Source organism: Micromys minutus (assembly GCF_963924665.1).
Source record: "Micromys minutus genome assembly, chromosome: 10".
NCBI lineage: Eukaryota > Metazoa > Chordata > Mammalia > Rodentia > Muridae > Micromys > Micromys minutus.
In genome coordinates, this window is record NC_137979.1 from 24,300,561 (window position 1) to 24,308,392 (window position 7,832).

Sequence of the window (7,832 nt, forward strand, 5' to 3'; positions counted from 1 at the left end):
TGTTTCCTCTCTAAATCAGCAGCAGCTGTGCTAGGTATAGATTCCACCCTCCTACCCAGCTTGGCACAGAAGGTTCCAGCTGGGAGAGTGAAACGGGAAACCATAGCCTGTAGCTCCTGGTTAGGAAAGGAAGAAGTGAACCGATCTATTTACAAACCAATAACAACAACAACAAAAACCCCAATAAAACACAAACCAGTTCATCAGTGTTTCGGGCCACAAAGTTAACACGAAGATCTCTCTCTCTCTCTCTCTCTCTCTCTCTCTCTCTCTCTCTCTCTCTCTCACACACACACACACACACACACACACACACACACACACACACACACACACACATACACACACACACACACACACACACGGCTGGAGAGGTGGCCCAGTGGTTAAGAACACTGCCTGCCCTTCTATAGGTCCTGAGTTCAGATCCCAGCAACCACATGGTGGCTCACAACTATCTGTAATGAGATGTGTTCTGGTGAAGACAGCTACAGTGTACTTACATACATACATGCATACATACATATTAAAAAAAATAACACACACAACAACTGAGCAATAAATCATCAGAGCAAGCCTCATAGTGTGAAAACACACAGTGCAACTGAAAGAAACAAGATGGGAGAAACGGGCAGAGGGCCATGTGCACTGAACATTGGTGTTTGTCAGAATGCTGTCACTCTGCACTTGACCCTACACGTGCTCACCAAAGGGCTTCTTGGTGCTCCGGAGTCACTGTTTATCTCAGTTCCGGTCAGACAGGAATCCCCACAGTTTAGCTGCTTCCTGCACCTCGAGGTCTCATGTGGGTTCCAAGATCTGACCAGAGCAAAAAGATCCACTGGCAGTCATGCGGTTGATTGGCAGACTTTGTTTCCTTTCTCCCCCAATCCTTTTCCAACACAGGGGCTTGCCTGCCCCAGCAGGAGCCATTCAAAAGAGAGCCATGGGCTTGGTTGTGGGGGTGGCTGTTTTATTTTGTTTTGAGTCTGGTCTGGAACTCACTCTGTAGGCAGAGATCTGCCTCTACCTCCCAAGTGTCAGGATCAAAGGTGTGTGCCACCACACTGGCAAATGTTTCTGCAAGTTGTGTTTTGTTTTGTCTTTGCTACAGAGTTTCTATAACCCAGTTTCAGAAGGTTATTGCCTTACTGACGGCTCATTCCACATCCCTCCCCTACTCAGGGGAGAAGGGATTGCAAATATCTTGAATTCTGGGAAGCAGGGATCACAGGCCACCCTGGATGCTGTCCTTGGTGACACACCGGTTATTCCCCTCCTCAGCACCTGGGTGACAAAATCCACTGATGCAGGCATATGGCTTCATTTGCTCTGTCAGAGGCTTCTTACAGAGCTGTGAGCTCCAATACACACAAGTAATGGGGCACTTAACCAAACAATAGTTGAATTTAGTAGTTGAATGAATAGCTGTACACACGTACACACACATACACACGTTGCAACATTTTTGTTTATATGTATGCATGTGTATTACGTGTGTACATACATGCCATGACACACATGTAGTAATCAGAGGACATCTGCTAGGAGCTGATTCTTTCCGTCCACTATAGCAGTCTCAGGAATAGAACTTGAGTCACCCAGGCTTGGAAGCACCTTTACCCACTGAGCCATCTCACGGGCCCTGACATCATTTTTTAAGTAGATCATATTTTTTACAGTGAGGAATGTACCCAGGGCCTCACACACATGAACATTGCTGTACCATGGAGCTACATCCCATCCCTAAAAATGCTGATTTCTGAACGCACAGTGAAAACGCTCTGTTCAGAGATCTAACACCAAGAGAATATGAACCCACCCCACAAGACCACGGTAATCCTTGCATGGGGACGGACCCTTCTCCAGCCTCTTAAGCTAGTATGTGGAGGACCGAGCCTCCTTGTGAATTCTCGGGGAAGGAGTGTGGGCAGAGTCACAGTGAAACTACACCACATGTGCAGCACTATACCCAGCACTTGTACTAACATACTTCATGTAGTATTTAATGTGGCCATTTTCTGAGTTTTCTGCATTACAAAAAGGCATCTCAGTGCCACGGACAATGATTCCACGGATAAGTTCCTATCGGAGGTGGGAAGGGTGGTATAAAGGGCTTGCCCCTCTAAGCCTCTGGTCACCTGACCAGTGCCACTCCAGAGAGGGGACAGGACACTCAGCTCCTTCCTGCTGCCCAGCTGGTGCCTGGCGAGCCTCACCCACTATGTTTGAATCTGTCCTGTTTTTCCATCTGTGCCATTGGGTCGGTGAATGTCCATATCTTCTTAGCTTTTGTGTTGCTTTGTCATATGCTCCTTTATGTCACCTGCTTAGGGGTGATTTGTGTCTTTCCTTGGGGAATTGTTGCCATCAGGCTTTGTTCTTCCCCCACTGGCAGGCAGATTCTAGTCTTGTTGATCTGTATGTGCTCTTTATATAGTATGGAAAGCAAGCCTCAGTGGATGTTACAGATGTCTCTTTCATTTTGCCCTCCATCTTCACACGTTGTTCTAGAAAACATCTGTTTGCATAGAGATTTCAATTATGAAAATAACATTTGCTTGTAGTGAGGACTTCACACAGCACAGAGAGATAAGAGCAGGTCACAAAAGCCTTCTTCCTCAAAGTGACCGCTCCAAGTCGGGTAGGATGGTCCATACCTAGAATCCAAGGCTGAAGCAGGAGGATGGAGAGCTTGGGGCCACCTCTAGGTGGTCTAGGCCACCCTTTGCCATTAGAGAGCACATTAGAAGTCAGAAGACAAGGATGCTGAATCAAGCACTTGACTCCCATGTTTCTTTCCCATCTGCCCCACCTTGGTAAACCAAATCCCTTCACCTGCCAGAGCAGACTCTGGAACTGTGAACTAACTTGAACCTCTTTTCTTTATAAACTATCAGTCTCAAGTATTCTGTTATAGCAACAGAAAATGGACGAAGACAGTGTGCACCCACTGATACAGGGGAAAGTCTACCAAAACCTACAAGGTGAAAAATCTATAAATAATGTCCACAGTCTGACCTTGGGTAAGAATAAAATAGACTAACCCTGAGAAAACATGTAGTAAATTTTAGCATCGGTTATTCCTGGTAATTAGTGGGATTATGGACATTTTATCTTTTTTACTTATCAGCATTTAAAACTTTCCTATAGCAAATGTGTGGTGCTTATAGTAATGAAAGGAAAAAAAATTTTTTTTTAACTTTCTATTGTGAGAGTTGCCTTTTTCAAGTTTTGTTTTTACATTTGTCCAGGATTTGGCTTTCTACACTGCAGGCTGGACTATGTGGCCATTTCCTGCTGGAAGGGTTGTTTTTTTTCCAGGTTGCCTGAGAGGCTGAGGATTTGGAACAAACAGGAGCTGCCCACTTCTTACCCGGGCAGCCCCCTAGGTCTGAGTCACACACAGCCCTGGATTCCCAGCCTCACACGCTCACCCTGGGGCCCTGCAGGCCTCGTGGCCCACTCCAAGCTGAGCGGAGCCTCCAGGCCTATGCACGTGAGAGACAGGGGCTGGTCTGCAGGCCTACAAGAGCCTAAGGCCAGAGAGCACCAACATTTTTTCTTCAACACGGTCAGCCTTTCTGACAGCTGCGTGAGTTAAGATTGCCTCATTTTTGCCTTATTTTTATCAGAGTATCTCATTGGGTTTCTCTCCTTTACCACCAGGGACTTAAGCGATGGCACTTAGAGCCAGGTCTTCTGGGAGGGCCACAGGTAACCTTGCTCCACTGTGAAGAATGAAAGGCCCTGCTCAGCCAGCTCCTGACTGCCTCCACCAAGCTGGATTGGGCTATAGTTTCCACCCAGGCCAACCAGTGAACCAGCCTTGCTGATCTTTCCCTGTGCAAAGTCCTCCACACAAATCTCTCCCTGTGAGAAGTGTAAGCGGTGGGACTTGATTCCTTGGAGGTGCTTAGCTTCTACTTCCAAACAGCTTAAGGTTTCTTCTAATAAAACAACATTTGTGTAGCTTTTGCCTCCTTTACCAATATGACGCAATGTTCAAATCATGTTTTCTCACGTCCTGTGTCACGGTGCACACCTGTAATCCCAGCACTAGGAGCCTGAGGAAAGAAGCCACCATGGCCCAAGACCAGCCTGAGCTACAGAGCAAAAACAAACAAACAACTACTGCCTTTTTCTAGAACTAGAAACTGAATTCTTATCAAATATATGAATTGTAGATGGTTTTTCCCCATTCTGAGCCTGTCTTTTACTTGCTTAATAATGTCCTTTTTTTAAACATTTGTACCCAAAGATGACCTGGAATTTTAGATACTTCTTCCTCCACCTCCAGGACACTGGGATGAAAGGCCTGAGCTCCACACCTTTTTAAGCTGTGCGGAGGATTGAAACCAGGGCTTTGTGTACGCTACCAACTGAGCTACATCCCCAGCCCACAATAACGTCTTTTTAAAAAAGATTTGTTTGTTAATTTTATGTATGTGAGTACACTATCACTGTCCTCAGACACACCAGAAGAGGGCATCAGATCCCATTACAGATGTTTGTGAGCCACCATGTGGTTGCTGGGATTTGAACTCAGGACCTCTGGAAGAGCAGTCAGTGCTCTTAACCACTGAGCCATCTCTCCAGCCCAATAATGTCTCTTGATACACAGAATTTTAAATTTTAGAGTAATTCCAGTTTGTTTAGTCTTTCATTTGTGGCAAGTGACTTCTGTGTCCTTTGAAATCATTGTCAAAATGAAGGTCATGGTGATCTACCTTCCATAGCTCTGGGAAAAAGGAATATCCTGAGACTGGAGACGCCAAAGCAAGAAAGGAAATAAACGGGGAACAGAGAGGGCACAAGAGATCAGTATCTGGCTGAGAGATGTGTCCACCACCCCTCAGTGATCACAAGGGTCACTACCCCCAACAACTCAGAACCTGGAAGTGAAGTGAGGCAGAAACAGGAGAACCCTGGCATCTAGGGTTTCCTCACACACTCCTGAATGACCCCCAAGGACAGTGACCCAAAGGGTGACAGTGACTGGCTGCCTGGTCTCAATTTACTATCTGTACCTCTGAACCCTAGCAAACTATCCAAGGAGGGAAGCATCAGGAAGCCCTCCCCACAGTCTGATTGGCCAATTCCTGCTGCCACCATATGGCCAGGGACTCTAGGAGCAGCAGGTGTCTGCAGTGTTTGCCGATGGCATCTAACTGTTTGTACACTTAGGTTTTTCACTCCGAGATACATGCACTTGTGAGAGAAACCAGCCAAGCTCCAGATTCACACCGTGGCTTTCATCCCTTCTCTGTTCCCACTGCAGGACAGGAAGCTGAGGGCGAAGGCCACACTATTGCTTTGACCTGAACATGGCCAGGCTGTGCTTGGCTGGCAGCCGGTTTGGGCAGGAAACATTTGTTGCTGGGAGCTGCAGACCCTTTGTGTCTGGGTTGCCAGGGCAAAGGATTCCAGGGCTACCTCTCTGGGTCATACAAGCCCCTCCGTGATTAACATCTGGGGGTCTCCCTCATTCTGCAGCTCCAGGGTGTTTTAGAAAGGAAGTCCATTTCCATGTATTTTTCCCCCCAGGTTTGGAACCCCAGAAACCTGCTTGATCCTGTAGCCGACTCAAGCTGAAGCCCAGGAGCCATGGGAACCCAATGTTGCTAGCTTCTGACCCTGAGCTAGAGGGTCACATCGACTGCTTGGCTGGGGTTGTAGGCTCTGTGAACCTCCTTTGGGGAAAGCTGGAATTGTGTTTTCAACAGTCACTTCTGAGAAAAATCACACAGAGAGAGCAAAGTAAACAGAGCCCAGGGCAAGGCCGTCAACAGCAGTAAGGCTGTAGCTTAGAGGCTAGTGGAGGGGGGTGAGGGGGAAATCTACGGAGCTAGGGGGCTCTGGTGTAGTCCAAGGAGGTCAGAAGTCCACTGCATTCCCCAAGATTAATCAGCAAAGCAGGGCCAGAGCTGAGGGCACATCTCTGAAGCATTTTTTTTCTTTCTTTTTCTTTTTCTTTTTTTAAAAAAGGTTTGTTTATTTTATATGTGTGTTTTAGCTGCATGTATGTCTGTGCACCGTGTATATGCAATGCCTGTGGAGGCCAGAAGATGGTGTTGGACTCCCTGGAACTATGTACTACTATGTGGGTGCTGGGAATCGAATCTGGGTCCTCTGGAAGAGCAGCCGGTGTTCTTAAGCACTGAGCTATCTCTCAAGTCCAGCATTTCTTTTTGAACTATCATTTTGAGGACAGCTGTCATCCTTCCTCTTTTAGACTCTGACCTTGGCTGACACCCAAAGTAAAGAAGCAATCATCAGCACCCGGATGACACTGTGGTCATTCTACTGCTGCTTTGTGACGTTTGGTGTAAACCCCTCGGAGTCCCCAGGAAGATGCTAGAACCTGGAAAACACTGGCACAGGGGTTAGACCTGAAAGGCCATGAATGAGGCTTACCACGCTCCCAGTAGAAGGGCCTGTCTTCACGTCAAGGGCAGCCTTGTATGCTTACTGAGGATGAAAGTGTAAAGAGAACCCACAGAGGCAAGCTGCTTCTTTGTGTGAGGTGTTATCCACACTCCTTTGAAAGCAGTAGGGCCCCTGAGCAACCCCAAGGCTCATGAATGACGTCAGCTTGCTGTCAGGAAGCTCCCACTTCCTGTTTCTAAGAATAAAGGTAAACAGTGCTGCCTGCAGGATCTCCTGGCCCCTCAAACCCTGCAAGCCTCCGTGGCTGGGACTTGGAGTTGAATCTCCTGGCTGTTAAAGGCATTTGTAGCTGCTGATGCTCCCTAAGGTTTGGGCTGGGCACTCAGGAACCTCCTTACCTCCTATCTAGACTGTACCAACTGCTCAGAAAGAGCCGAACCCTCTTCTTAACCTGATGTCCCCAGCCAACATTCAGTAGCCACCGTGTTCCTTGCTTGCTCAGCAGCCCTTCCTCAGCTTCTGAACCTTAGCTGTTTATTGGGAGCCTCACCGCTGGTTTCAAACAACAGCTGCCCTGAACCAGCAGCTGGAGGAGGGAAAGGCGTCATCCCCACATCTGGAAAGCCTGGTGACTCTTGGTTAAAAGCTAGCAAAGAAAATCCCTTTCTGAGGAGGAGGCCGTATTCCTACCTGGCAGCCATTTTAGCAGCATGAGGGTAGAGTCCGCCTGAAGATAATAAGGAGTCAGAGGGGTGGGGTATTTTGATTCTTGCAGGCATTCTCTGAGAACTACATTGAATTATTACCGAAGCAATCTGTCCACGTCTTTTCAGAGGCACGAACCAGTGATTTCTTGTTTGAGTATCAGCCAGTTTGATCAGAGTTTCATCCCAGGGAGGACATCTGGTAGATCCAGGGAGAGCCCCTTCTTCTAGAATAATGTGGCCTTATCACAGAGTCCTAAGTCACCTGCTCACAAACACTAAGATGTAAGCGAGTTAGGGAAGTGAGGCCCGAAGGCTGGGTGGGAACTGGAAGCCTGTGGGTGTTCTTTGAGGTGGTCCCAGTACAGCTGGAGATTCCCTGAGGCCTAAACTGAATGAGACACACGGGACTAGTGGGCCTACTTTGAGACCCAAAAGGACAGACATTCCCCAGGACCCAGTAATCAGACAGGTTCTGCCTACTCAGCAAACACCAGAAAACAAATGCAGCCTTGTCTCCTGCCCCAATATCTGACTCAGACCCTTGAACTGCAGCAGTGGGTAGCTTCCCTGGGAAGCCTCCCGTACACAAATATTAAAACAGAAGTTTCATCAACTTGGAATGAACCAAGAGGCCCTGGTTTCTGCTTGTACATCCTCAGGTACCGCAGTACAAAAGGGGAAACTGAGGTCTAGAGGGGGGAGGTATTTGTCAGAATTTGCTGTGGCCCGAAGTGT